We start from the raw sequence: 14,632 nt of genomic DNA on the forward strand, positions 1-14,632 counted from the left end.
TTTACCAAGTTGTGTATGAATAACTTTTAACACAAAAAAATATATATTGGGGAAGTAGCTCAATGTGCCCATTGGAAATAAAGAATGCTAGCCCATTTTGGAATGCAAATCTTAAGAAAATACAAACTTCAATCCATAGGAAAGCACTTTTTATTCAGTCTACACTCTGTAATCATACTATAGCTTAATTTACAAATTGTGATGTCATTATCAGACTTAACTCACAAGAGACTTTCATCCTTGGTCTATAAAAAAGGCAGTCCTCTGTTATAAAGCTTGAAACAATTGTAAGTGGCTGATATGCAAATATGGAAATACAGAAAAACTGTCAATTCAATGCTAGGATAACATAAGGGGTGATGCTCCAACTGAAATTGGTCCTAGGCATTTAGGTTTCTAGTATCTATCTTCTCCTTAAAAAAATAGGTTACTTTTTATATATTATCATTGGGTTTGGACAAATATTCTACATAATACCTATTGCATCCCTGAGCTTATTAGAAACTTGAAATAATATATATAAAGTATTGAATTTCTTTTCTTTGCATTTAAAAGATGAGCGCACTTCAGTAGATGCCATTGCTCAGGTGAGGGTTCCATGATGTAATTGTTAGCAACCTGGACTTTGAATCTAGTAATCTGAGTTCATATCTCGTGGGAGCTAACATTGTTTATTTTCCTTTTGTTCAAAGCTCCATTTTCATTCAATGTATGAGTATTGCAAATCTTCATTTAAAATTCATATAAATTCCATCATCTTCAGTGGTGTCTTTTGTTTAAACTCATTTTTAAACTTATCAAATCAGAAGTATGTCAAATATTTGGAAATAAGAAAAGATGCAATAAGAATGCAGAGATCCATTACTTGTGCTCTGGTCTTTAGAAATTCTCCATTTTTTTTACTTCAGTGTGCACTAATGAGAGGAGAGCACATATCTTCTTCTTCTTCTTCTTCTAGTAACACCTAGTGCCCTCTATGTTTGAGCAGCAATATAATAACTGATTAATTTGCCCTTGCATATCTTAGTTATGCCATATTGCTTGATTTGAGACAAAAGTCACTGAGCCATGTAGAGAAAAATCTTCATCAGCCAAAGGATGACACTCCCACTGGCTTCTGATATGTATTTGAAGAGATTTTGTGATATATGTGTCTATGATGTTTTTAAGTATTCATGCACTCCACCAATGAGCTTATTCCGTTCTTGTCCATCAAGAAAAGCAAATGGCCCATACGGGGATCGAACCCGTGACCTTGGCGTTATTAGCACCACGCTCTAACCAACTGAGCTAACAGGCCACAGATATTACTGCAAGCAAACACAAAACTGGCAAATGTACCTCAAAGCACAGATCATATTTTGTTTTTATAGCATTTCATTTTTCAAAAAAAAGCTTAAGCTATAGAGTCACTTGAAGCATGGGTATCATAAAAATGCTCCAGTTTCTTTCCACATTACAAAATAAAAATAAATATTAGATAGGATAATAACAAAGATTAAGGCATCTAGTAATAGTATAAAAATAGACAATTTAGACTAGGAGTATATGCAAATCTAAGCAAAATCAATCTAAAAAATCTAATACACAATTTTTAATTGTAAATCTACAGATTGTTGAAAAAGATAATCCCAGGATGTAATCCATTATGTATTAAATTTAGTATGTTTTACCAAGTTGTGTATGAATAACTTTTAACACAAAAAAAATATATATTGGGGAAGTAGCTTAATGTGCCCATTGGAAATAAAGAATGCTAGCCCATTTTGGAATGCAAATCTTAAGAAAATACAAACTTCAATCCATAGGAAAGCCCTTTTTATTCAGTCTACACTCTGTAATCATACTATAGCTTAATTTACAAATTGTGATGTCATTATCAGACTTAACTCACAAGAGACTTTCATCATTGGTCTATAAAAAAGGCAGTCCTCTGTTATAAAGCTTGAAACAATTGTAAGTGGCTGATATGCAAATATGGAAATACAGAAAAACTGTCAATTCAATGCTAGGATAACATAAGGGGTGATGCTCCAACTGAAATTGGTCCTAGGCATTTAGGTTTCTAGTATCTATCTTCTCCTTTAAAAAATAGGTTACTTTTTATATATTATCATTGGGTTTGGACAAATATTCTACATAATACCTATTGCATCCCTGAGCTTATTAGAAACTTGAAATAATATATATAAAGTATTGAATTTCTTTTCTTTGCATTTAAAAGATGAGCGCACTTCAGTAGATGCCATTGCTCAGGTGAGGGTTGAATGGTGTAATTGTTAGCACCCTGGACTTTGAATCTAGTCATCTGAGTTCATATCTCGTGGGAGCTAACATTGTTTATTTTCCTTTTGTTCAAAGCTCCATTTTCATTCAATGTATGAGTATTGCAAATCTTCATTTAAAATTCATATAAATTCCATCATCTTCAGTGGTGTCCTTTGTTTAAACTCATTTTTAAACTTATCAAATCAGAAGTATGTCAAATATTTGGAAATAAGAAAAGATGCAATAAGAATGCAGAGATCCATTACTTGTGCTCTGGTCTTTAGAAATTCTCCATTTTTTTTACTTCAGTGTGCACTAATGAGAGGGGAGCACATATCTTCTTCTTCTTCTTCTAGTAACACCTAGTGCCCTCTATGTTTGAGCAGCAATATAATAACTGATTAATTTGCCCTTGCATATCTTAGTTATGCCATATTGCTTGATTTGAGACAAAAGTCACTGAGCCATGTAGAGAAAAATCTTCATCAGCCAAAGGATGACACTCCCACTAGCTTCTGATATGTATTTGAAGAGATTTTGATATATATGTGTCTATGATGTTTTCAAGTATTCATGCACTCCACCGATGAGCTTATTCCATTCTTGTCCATCAAGAAAAGCAAATGGCCCATACGGGGATCGAACCCGTGACCTTGGCGTTATTAGCACCACGCTCTAACCAACTGAGCTAACCGGCCACAGATGTTACTGCAAGCAAACACAAAACTGGCAAATGTACCTCAAAGCACAGATCATATTTTGTTTTTATAGCATTTCATTTTTCAAAAAAAAGCTTAAGCTATAGAGTCACTTGAAGCATGGGTATCATAAAAATGCTCCAGTTTCTTTCCACATTACAAAATAAAAATAAATATTAGATAGGATAATAACAAATATTAAGGCATCTAGTAATAGTATAAAAATAGACAATTTAGACTAGGAGTATATGCAAATCTAAGCAAAATCAATCTAAAAAATCTAATACACAATTTTTAATTGTAAATTTACAGATTGTTGAAAAAGATAATCCCAGGATGTAATCCATTATGTATTAAATTTAGTATGTTTTACCAAGTTGTGTATGAATAACTTTTAACACAAAAAAATATATATTGGGGCTAGTAGCTTAATGTGCCCATTGGAAATAAAGAATGCTAGCCCATTTTGGAATGCAAAGCTTAAGAAAATACAAACTTCAATCCATAGGAAAGCACTTTTTATTCAGTCTACACTCTGTAATCATACTATAGCTTAATTTACAAATTGTGATGTCATTATCAGACTTAACTCACAAGAGACTTTCATCCTTGGTCTATAAAAAAGGCAGTCCTCTGTTATAAAGCTTGAAACAATTGTAAGTGGCTGATATGCAAATATGGAAATACAGAAAAACTGTCAATTCAATGCTAGGATAACATAAGGGGTGATGCTCCAACTGAAATTGGTCCTAGGCATTTAGGTTTCTAGTATCTATCTTCTCCTTTAAAAAATAGGTTACTTTTTATATATTATCATTGGGTTTGGACAAATATTCTACATAATACCTATTGCATCCCTGAGCTTATTAGAAACTTGAAATAATATATATAAAGTATTGAATTTCTTTTCTTTGCATTTAAAAGATGAGCGCACTTCAGTAGATGCCATTGCTCAGGTGAGGGTTCCATGGTGTAATTGTTAGCAACCTGGACTTTGAATCTAGTAATCTGAGTTCATATCTCGTGGGAGCTAACATTGTTTTTTTTTCCTTTTGTTCAAAGCTCCATTTTCATTCAATGTATGAGTATTGCAAATCTTCATTTAAAATTCATATAAATTCCATCATCTTCAGTGGTGTCCTTTGTTTAAACTCATTTTTAAACTTATCAAATCAGAAGTATGTCAAATATTTGGAAATAAGAAAAGATGCAATAAGAATGCAGAGATCCATTACTTGTGCTCTGGTCTTTAGAAATTCTCCATTTTTTTTTACTTCAGTGTGCACTAATGAGAGGGGAGCACATTTCTTCTTCTTCTTCTAGTAACACCTAGTGCCCTCTATGTTTGAGCAGCAATATAATAACTGATTAATTTGCCCTTGCATATCTTAGTTATGCCATATTGCTTGATTTGAGACAAAAGTCACTGAGCCATGTAGAGAAAAATCTTCATCAGCCAAAGGATGACACTCCCACTGGCTTCTGATATGTATTTGAAGAGATTTTGTGATATATGTGTCTATGATGTTTTCAAGTATTCATGCACTCCACCAATGAGCTTATTCCGTTCTTGTCCATCAAGAAAAGCAAATGGCCCATACGGGGATCGAACCCGTGACCTTGGCGTTATTAGCACCACGCTCTAACCAACTGAGCTAACAGGCCACAGATATTACTGCAAGCAAACACAAAACTGGCAAATGTACCTCAAAGCACAGATCATATTTTGTTTTTATAGCATTTCATTTTTCAAAAAAAAGCTTAAGCCATAGAGTCACTTGAAGCATGGGTATCATAAAAATGCTCCAGTTTCTATCCACATTACAAAATAAAAATAAATATTAGATAGGATAATAACAAAGATTAAGGAATCAACTAATAGTATAAAAATAGACAATTTAGACAAGGAGTATATGCAAATCGAAGCAAAATCAATCTAAAAAATCTAATACACAATTTTTAATTGTAAATTTACAGATTGTTGAAAAAGATAATCCCAGGATGTAATCCATTATGTATTAAATTTAGTATGTTTTACCAAGTTGTGTATGAATAACTTTTAACACAAAAAAATATATATTGGGGAAGTAGCTTAATGTGCCCATTGGAAATAAAGAATGCTAGCCCATTTTGGAATGCAAAGCTTAAGAAAATACAAACTTCAATCCATAGGAAAGCGCTTTTTATTCAGTCTACACTCTGTAATCATACTATAGCTTAATTTACAAATTGTGATGTCATTATCAGATTTAACTCACAAGAGACTTTCATCCTTGGTCTATAAAAAAGGCAGTCCTCTGTTATAAAGCTTGAAACATTTGTAAGTGGCTGATATGCAAATATGGAAATACAGAAAAACTGTCAATTCAATGCTAGGATAACATAAGGGGTGATGCTCCAACTGAAATTGGTCCTAGGCATTTAGGTTTCTAGTATCTATCTTCTCCTTTAAAAAATAGGTTACTTTTTATATATTATCATTGGTTTTGGACAAATATTCTACATAATACCTATTGCATCCCTGAGCTTATTAGAAACTTGAAATAATATATATAAAGTATTGAATTTCTTTTCTTTGCATTTAAAAGATGAGCGCACTTCAGTAGATGCCATTGCTCAGGTGAGGGTTCCATGGTGTAATTGTTAGCACCCTGGACTTTGAATCTAGTCATCTGAGTTCATATCTCGTGGGAGCTAACATTGTTTATTTTCCTTTTGTTCAAAGCTCCATTTTCATTCAATGTATGAGTATTGCAAATCTTCATTTAAAATTCATATAAATTCCATCATCTTCAGTGGTGTCCTTTGTTTAAACTCATTTTTAAACTTATCAAATCAGAAGTATGTCAAATATTTGGAAATAAGAAAAGATGCAATAAGAATGCAGAGATCCATTACTTGTGCTCTGGTCTTTAGAAATTCTCCATTTTTTTTACTTCAGTGTGCACTAATGAGAGGGGAGCACATATCTTCTTCTTCTTCTAGTAACACCTAGTGCCCTCTATGTTCGAGCAGCAATATAATAACTGATTAATTTGCCCTTGCATATCTTAGTTATGCCATATTGCTTGATTTGAGACAAAAGTCACTGAGCCATGTAGAGAAAAATCTTCATCAGCCAAAGGATGACACTCCCACTGGCTTCTGATATGTATTTGAAGAGATTTTGTGATATATGTGTCTATGATGTTTTCAAGTATTCATGCACTCCACCGATGAGCTTATTCCATTCTTGTCCATCAAGAAAAGCAAATGGCCCATACGGGGATCGAACACGTGACCTTGGCATTATTAGCACCACACTCTAACCAACTGAGCTAACAGGCCACAGATATTACTGCCAGCAAACACAAAACTGGCAAATGTACCTCAAAGCACAGATCATATTTTGTTTTTATAGCATTTCATTTTTCAAAAAAAAGCTTAAGCCATAGAGTCACTTGAAGCATGGGTATCATAAAAATGCTCCAGTTTCTTTCCACATTACAAAATAAAAATAAATATTAGATAGGATAATAACAAAGATTAAGGCATCTAGTAATAGTATACAAATAGACAATTTAGACTAGGAGTATATGCAAATCTAAGCAAAATCAATCTAAAAAATCTAATACACAATTTTTAATTGTAAATTTACAGATTGTTGAAAAAGATAATCCCAGGATGTAATCCATTATGTATTAAATTTAGTATGTTTTACCAAGTTGTGTATGAATAACTTTTAACACAAAAAAATATATATTGGGGAAGTAGCTTAATGTGCCCATTGGAAATAAAGAATGCTAGCCCATTTTGGAATGCACAGCTTAAGAAAATACAAACTTCAATCCATAGGAAAGCACTTTTTATTCAGTCTTCACTCTGTAACCATACTATAGCTTAATTTACAAATTGTGATGTCATTATCAGACTTAACTCACAAGAGACTTTCATCCTTGGTCTATAAAAAAGGCAGTCCTCTGTTATAAAGCTTGAAACAATTGTAAGTGGCTGATATGCAAATATGGAAATACAGAAAAACTGTCAATTCAATGCTAGGATAACATAAGGGGTGATGCTCCAACTGAAATTGGTCCTAGGCATTTAGGTTTCTAGTATCTATCTTCTCCTTTAAAAAATAGGTTACTTTTTATATATTATCATTGGTTTTGGACAAATATTCTACATAATACCTATTGCATCCCTGAGCTTATTAGAAACTTGAAATAATATATATAAAGTATTGAATTTCTTTTCTTGCATTTAAAAGATGAGCGCACTTCAGTAGATGCCATTGCTCAGGTGAGGGTTCCATGGTGTAATTGTTAGCACCCTGGACTTTGAATCTAGTAATCTGAGTTCATATCTCGTGGGATCTAACATTGTTTATTTTCCTTTTGTTCATAGCTCCATTTTCATTCAATGTATGAATATTGCAAATCTTCATTTAAAATTCATATAAATTCCATCATCTTCAGTGGTGTCCTTTGTTTAAACTCATTTTTAAACTTATCAAATCTGAAGTATGTCAAATATTTGGAAATAAGAAAAGATGCAATAAGAATGCAGAGATACATTACTTGTGCTCTGATCTTTAGAAATTCTCCATTTTTTTTTACTTCAGTGTGCACTAATGAGAGGGGAGCACATATCTTCTTCTTCTTCTAGTAACACCTAGTGCCCTCTATGTTTGAGCAGCAATATAATAACTGATTAATTTGCCCTTGCATATCTTAGTTATGCCATATTGCTTGATTTGAGACAAAAGTCACTGAGCCAGGTAGAGAAAAATCTTCATCAGCCAAAGGATGACACTCCCACTGGCTTCTGATATGTTTTTGAAGAGATTTTGTGATATATGTGTCTATGATGTTTTTAAGTATTCATGCACTCCACCAATGAGCTTATTCCATTCTTGTCCATCAAGAAAAGAAAATTACCCAAACGGGGATCGAACCCGTGACCTTGGCGTTATTAGCACCACGCTCTAACCAACTGAGCTAACCAGCCGCATATATTACTGCAAGCAAACACAAAACTGGCAAATGTACCTCAAAGCACAGATCATATTTTGTTTTTATAGCATTTCATTTTTCAAAAAAAAGCTTAAGCCATAGAGTCACTTGAAGCATGGGTATCATAAAAATGCTCCAGTTTCTTTCCACATTACAAAATAAAAATAAATATTAGATAGGATAATAACAAAGATTAAGGCATCTACTAATTGTATAAAAATAGACAATTTAGACAAGGAGTATATGCAAATCTAAGCAAAATCAATCTAAAAAATCTAATACACAATTTTTAATTGTAAATTTACAGATTGTTGAAAAAGATAATCACAGGATGTAATCCATTATGTATTAAATTTAGTATGTTTTACCAAGTTGTGTATGAATAACTTTTAACACAAAAAAATATATATTGGGGGAAGTAGCTTAATGTGCCCATTGGAAATAAAGAATGCTAGCCCATTTTGGAATGCAAAGCTTAAGAAAATACAAACTTCAATCCATAGGAAAGCACTTTTTATTCAGTCTACACTCTGTAATCATACTATAGCTTAATTTACAAATTGTGATGTCATTATCAGACTTAACTCACAAGAGACTTTCATCCTTGGTCTATAAAAAAGGCAGTCCTCTGTTATAAAGCTTGAAACAATTGTAAGTGGCTGATATGCAAATATGGAAATACAGAAAAACTGTCAATTCAATGCTAGGATAACATAAGGGGTGATGCTCCAACTGAAATTGGTCCTAGGCATTTTGGTTTCTAGTATCTATCTTCTCCTTTAAAAAATAGGTTACTTTTTATATATTATCATTGGGTTTGGACAAATATTCTACATAATACCTATTGCATCCCTGAGCTTATTAGAAACTTGAAATAATATATATAAAGTATTGAATTTCTTTTCTTTGCATTTAAAAGATGAGCGCACTTCAGTAGATGCCATTGCTCAGGTGAGGGTTCCATGGTGTAATTGTTAGCACCCTGGACTTTGAATCTAGTCATCTGAGTTCATATCTCGTGGGAGCTAACATTGTTTATTTTCCTTTTGTTCAAAGCTCCATTTTCATTCAATGAATGAGTATTGCAAATCTTCATTTAAAATTCATATAAATTCCATCATCTTCAGTGGTGTCCTTTGTTTAAACTCATTTTTAAACTTATCAAATCAGAAGTATGTCAAATATTTGGAAATAAGAAAAGATGCAATAAGAATGCAGAGATCCATTACTTGTGCTCTGGTCTTTAGAAATTCTCCATTTTTTTTACTTCAGTGTGCACTAATGAGAGGGGAGCACATATCTTCTTCTTCTTCTTCTAGTAACACCTAGTGCCCTCTATGTTTGAGCAGCAATATAATAACTGATTAATTTGCCCTTGCATATCTTAGTTATGCCATATTGCTTGATTTGAGACAAAAGTCACTGAGCCATGTAGAGAAAAATCTTCATCAGCCAAAGGATGACACTCCCACTGGCTTCTGATATGTATTTGAAGAGATTTTGTGATATATGTGTCTATGATGTTTTTAAGTATTCATGCACTCCACCAATGAGCTTATTCCGTTCTTGTCCATCAAGAAAAGCAAATGGCCCATACGGGGATCGAACCCGTGACCTTGGCATTATTAGCACCACGCTCTAACCAACTGAGCTAATAGGCCACAGATATTACTGCAAGCAAACACAAAACTGGCAAATATACCTCAAAGCACAGATCATATTTTGTTTTTATAGCATTTCATTTTTCAAAAAAAAGCTTAAGCCATAGAGTCACTTGAAGCATGGGTATCATAAAAATGCTCCAGTTTCTATCCACATTACAAAATAAAAATAAATATTAGATAGGATAATAACAAAGATTAAGGCATCAACTAATAGTATAAAAATAGACAATTTAGACAAGGAGTATATGCAAATCTAAGCAAAATCAATCTAAAAAATCTAATACACAATTTTTAATTGTAAATTTACAGATTGTTGAAAAAGATAATCCCAGGATGTAATCCATTATGTATTAAATTTAGTATGTTTTACCAAGTTGTGTATGAATAACTTTTAACACAAAAAAATATATTTTGGGGAAGTAGCTCAATGTGCCCATTGGAAATAAAGAATGCTAGCCCATTTTGGAATGCAAAGCTTAAGAAAATACAAACTTCAATCCATAGGAAAGCACTTTTTATTCAGTCTACACTCTGTAATCATACTATAGCTTAATTTACAAATTGTGATGTCATTATCAGATTTAACTCACGAGAGACTTTCATCCTTGGTCTATAAAAAAGGCAGTCCTCTGTTATAAAGCTTGAAACAATTGTAAGTGGCTGATATGCAAATATGGAAATACAGAAAAACTGTCAATTCAATGCTAGGATTACATAAGGGGTGATGCTCCAACTGAAATTGGTCCTAGGCATTTAGGTTTCTAGTATCTATCTTCTCCTTTAAAAAATAGGTTACTTTTTATATATTATCATTGGTTTTGGACAAATATTCTACATAATACCTATTGCATCCCTGAGCTTATTAGAAACTTGAAATAATATATATAAAGTATTGAATTTCTTTTCTTTGCATTTAAAAGATGAGCGCACTTCAGTAGATGCCATTGCTCAGGTGAGGGTTCCATGGTGTAATTGTTAGCACCCTGGACTTTGAATCTAGTCATCTGAGTTCATATCTCGTGGGAGCTAACATTGTTTATTTTCCTTTTGTTCAAAGCTCCATTTTCATTCAATGTATGAGTATTGCAAATCTTCATTTAAAATTCATATAAATTCCATCATCTTCAGTGGTGTCCTTTGTTTAAACTCATTTTTAAACTTATCAAATCAGAAGTATGTCAAATATTTGGAAATAAGAAAAGATGCAATAAGAATGCAGAGATCCATTACTTGTGCTCTGGTCTTTAGAAATTCTCCATTTTTTTTACTTCAGTGTGCACTAATGAGAGGGGAGCACATATCTTCTTCTTCTTCTAGTAACACCTAGTGCCCTCTATGTTTGAGCAGCAATATAATAACTGATTAATTTGCCCTTGCATATCTTAGTTATGCCATATTGCTTGATTTGAGACAAAAGTCACTGAGCCAAGTAGAGAAAAATCTTCATCAGCCAAAGGATGACACTCCCACTGGCTTCTGATATGTATTTGAAGAGATTTTGTGATATATGTGTCTATGATGTTTTCAAGTATTCATGCACTCCACCGATGAGCTTATTCCATTCTTGTCCATCAAGAAAAGCAAATGGCCCATACGGGGATCGAACCCGTGACCTTGGCGTTATTAGCACCACGCTCTAACCAACTGAGCTAACCAGCCACAGATATCACTGCAAGCAAACACAAAACTGGCAAATGTACCTCAAAGCACAGATCATATTTTGTTTTTATAGCATTTCATTTTTCAAAAAAAAGCTTAAGCCATAGAGTCACTTGAAGCATGGGTATCATAAAAATGCTCCAGTTTCTTTCCACATTACAAAATAAAAATAAATATTAGATAGGATAATAACAAAGATTAAGGCATCTACTAATAGTATAAAAATAGACAATTTAGACAAGGAGTATATGCAAATCTAAGCAAAATCAATCTAAAAAATCTAATACACAATTTTTAATTGTAAATTTACAGATTGTTGAAAAAGATAATCAGGATGTAATCCATTATGTATTAAATTTAGTATGTTTTACCAAGTTGTGTATGAATAACTTTTAACACAAAAAATATATATTGGGGAAGTAGCTTAATGTGCCCATTGGAAATAAATAATGCTAGCCCATTTTGGAATGCAAAGCTTAAGAAAATACAAACTTCAATCCATAGGAAAGCACTTTTTATTCAGTCTACACTCTGTAATCATACTATAGCTTAATTTACAAATTGTGATGTCATTATCAGACTTAACTCACAAGAGACTTTCATCCTTGGTCTATAAAAAAGGCAGTCCTCTGTTATAAAGCTTGAAACAATTGTAAGTGGCTGTTATGCAAATATGGAAACACAGAAAAACTGTCAATTCAATGCTAGGATAACATAAGGGGTGATGCTCCAACTGAAATTGGTCCTAGGCATTTAGGTTTCTAGTATCTATCTTCTCCTTTAAAAAATAGGTTACTTTTTATATATTATCATTGGGTTTGGACAAATATTCTACATAATACCTATTGCATCCCTGAGCTTATTAGAAACTTGAAATAATATATATAAAGTATTGAATTTCTTTTCTTTGCATTTAAAAGATGAGCGCACTTCAGTAGATGCCATTGCTCAGGTGAGGGTTCCATGGTGTAATTGTTAGCACCCTGGACTTTGAATCTAGTAATCTGAGTTCATATCTCGTGGGAGCTAACATTGTTTATTTTCCTTTTGTTCAAAGCTCCATTTTCATTCAATGTATGAGTATTGCAAATCTTCATTTAAAATTCATATAAATTCCATCGTCTTCAGTGGTATCCTTTGTTTAAACTCATTTTTAAACTTAGCAAATCAGAAGTATGTCAAATATTTGGAAATAAGAAAAGATGCAATAAGAATGCAGAGATCCATTACTTGTGCTCTGGTCTTTAGAAATTCTCCATTTTTTTTACTTCAGTGTGCACTAATGAGAGGGGAGCACATATCTTCTTCTTCTTCTAGTAACACCTAGTGCCCTCTATGTTTGAGCAGCAATATAATAACTGATTAATTTGCCCTTGCATATCTTAGTTATGCCATATTGCTTGATTTGAGACAAAAGTCACTGAGCCAAGTAGAGAAAAATCTTCATCAGCCAAAGGATGACACTCCCACTGGCTTCTGATATGTATTTGAAGAGATTTTGTGATATATGTGTCTATGATGTTTTCAAGTATTCATGCACTCCACCGATGAGCTTATTCCATTCTTGTCCATCAAGAAAAGCAAATGGCCCATACGGGGATCGAACCCGTGACCTTGGCGTTATTAGCACCACGCTCTAACCAACTGAGCTAACCAGCCACGGATGTCACTGCAAGCAAACACAAAACTGGCAAATGTACCTCAAAGCACAGATCATATTTTGTTTTTATAGCATTTCATTTTTCAAAAAAAAGCTTAAGCCATAGAGTCACTTGAAGCATGGGTATCATAAAAATGCTCCAGTTTCTTTCCACATTACAAAATAAAAATAAATATTAGATAGGATAATAACAAAGATTAAGGCATCTACTAATAGTATAAAAATAGACAATTTAGACAAGGAGTATATGCAAATCTAAGCAAAATCAATCTAAAAAATCTAATACACAATTTTTAATTGTAAATTTACAGATTGTTGAAAAAGATAATCAGGATGTAATCCATTATGTATTAAATTTAGTATGTTTTACCAAGTTGTGTATGAATAACTTTTAACACAAAAAATATATATTGGGGAAGTAGCTTAATGTGCCCATTGGAAATAAAGAATGCTAGCCCATTTTGGAATGCAAAGCTTAAGAAAATACAAACTTCAATCCATAGGAAAGCACTTTTTATTCAGTCTACACTCTGTAATCATACTATAGCTTAATTTACAAATTGTGATGTCATTATCAGACTTAACTCACAAGAGACTTTCATCCTTGGTCTATAAAAAAGGCAGTCCTCTGTTATAAAGCTTGAAACAATTGTAAGTGTCTGATATGCAAATATGGAAACACAGAAAAACTGTCAATTCAATGCTAGGATAACATAAGGGGTGATGCTCCAACTGAAATTGGTCCTAGGCATTTAGGTTTCTAGTATCTATCTTCTCCTTTAAAAAATAGGTTACTTTTTATATATTATCATTGGGTTTGGACAAATATTCTACATAATACCTATTGCATCCCTGAGCTTATTAGAAACTTGAAATAATATATATAAAGTATTGAATTTCTTTTCTTTGCATTTAAAAGATGAGCGCACTTCAGTAGATGCCATTGCTCAGGTGAGGGTTCCATGGTGTAATTGTTAGCACCCTGGACTTTGAATCTAGTAATCTGAGTTCATATCTCGTGGGAGCTAACATTGTTTATTTTCCTTTTGTTCAAAGCTCCATTTTCATTCAATGTATGAGTATTGCAAATCTTCATTTAAAATTCATATAAATTCCATCGTCTTCAGTGGTATCCTTTGTTTAAACTCATTTTTAAACTTAGCAAATCAGAAGTATGTCAAATATTTGGAAATAAGAAAAGATGCAATAAGAATGCAGAGATCCATTACTTGTGCTCTGGTCTTTAGAAATTCTCAATTTTTTTTACTTCAGTGTGCACTAATGAGAGGGGAGCTCATATCTTCTTCTTCTTCTAGTAACACCTAGTGCCCTCTATGTTTGAGCAGCAATATAATAACTGATTAATTTGCCCTTGCATATCTTATTTATGCCATATTGCTTGATTTGAGACAAAAGTCACTGAGCCATGTAGAGAAAAATCTTCATCAGCCAAAGGGTGACACTCCCACTGGCTTCTGATATGTATTTGAAGAGATTTTGTGATATATGTGTCTATGATGTTATCAAGTATTCATGCACTCCACCGATGAGCTTATTCCATTCTTGTCCATCAAGAAATGCAAATGGCCCACACGGGGATCGAACCCGTGACCTTGGCGTTATTAGCACCACGCTCTAACCAACTGAGCTAACCGGCCAGAGATGTTACTGCAAACAAACACAAAACTG

The 14,632-nt window shown here is 33.0% G+C and overlaps 9 non-coding genes across 9 annotated transcripts; all 9 read right to left on the reverse strand.

Annotated features, from left to right (window-relative positions):
- Window positions 1-1,226: 1,226 nt before the first annotated feature.
- On the reverse strand, window positions 1,227-1,300 carry TRNAI-AAU (transfer RNA isoleucine (anticodon AAU)). The gene has a single exon. It is a non-coding gene; the product is annotated as a tRNA-Ile (tRNA).
- A 1,592-nt stretch (window positions 1,301-2,892) lies between these two features.
- TRNAI-AAU (transfer RNA isoleucine (anticodon AAU)) lies at window positions 2,893-2,966 on the reverse strand. Its single transcript has one exon. It is a non-coding gene; the product is annotated as a tRNA-Ile (tRNA).
- Window positions 2,967-4,557: 1,591 nt separating this feature from the next.
- TRNAI-AAU (transfer RNA isoleucine (anticodon AAU)) lies at window positions 4,558-4,631 on the reverse strand. The gene has a single exon. It is a non-coding gene; the product is annotated as a tRNA-Ile (tRNA).
- Window positions 4,632-6,219: 1,588 nt separating this feature from the next.
- Window positions 6,220-6,293, reverse strand: TRNAI-AAU (transfer RNA isoleucine (anticodon AAU)). The gene has a single exon. It is a non-coding gene; the product is annotated as a tRNA-Ile (tRNA).
- Window positions 6,294-7,881: 1,588 nt separating this feature from the next.
- On the reverse strand, window positions 7,882-7,958 carry TRNAI-AAU (transfer RNA isoleucine (anticodon AAU)). Its single transcript has one exon. It is a non-coding gene; the product is annotated as a tRNA-Ile (tRNA).
- Window positions 7,959-9,547: 1,589 nt separating this feature from the next.
- On the reverse strand, window positions 9,548-9,621 carry TRNAI-AAU (transfer RNA isoleucine (anticodon AAU)). The gene has a single exon. It is a non-coding gene; the product is annotated as a tRNA-Ile (tRNA).
- Window positions 9,622-11,209: 1,588 nt separating this feature from the next.
- Window positions 11,210-11,283, reverse strand: TRNAI-AAU (transfer RNA isoleucine (anticodon AAU)). The gene has a single exon. It is a non-coding gene; the product is annotated as a tRNA-Ile (tRNA).
- Window positions 11,284-12,868: 1,585 nt separating this feature from the next.
- TRNAI-AAU (transfer RNA isoleucine (anticodon AAU)) lies at window positions 12,869-12,942 on the reverse strand. The gene has a single exon. It is a non-coding gene; the product is annotated as a tRNA-Ile (tRNA).
- A 1,585-nt stretch (window positions 12,943-14,527) lies between these two features.
- Window positions 14,528-14,601, reverse strand: TRNAI-AAU (transfer RNA isoleucine (anticodon AAU)). Its single transcript has one exon. It is a non-coding gene; the product is annotated as a tRNA-Ile (tRNA).
- Window positions 14,602-14,632: the final 31 nt, after the last annotated feature.

This window comes from Pseudophryne corroboree, chromosome 11 (genome assembly GCF_028390025.1).
Source record: "Pseudophryne corroboree isolate aPseCor3 chromosome 11, aPseCor3.hap2, whole genome shotgun sequence".
Lineage (NCBI taxonomy): Eukaryota > Metazoa > Chordata > Amphibia > Anura > Myobatrachidae > Pseudophryne > Pseudophryne corroboree.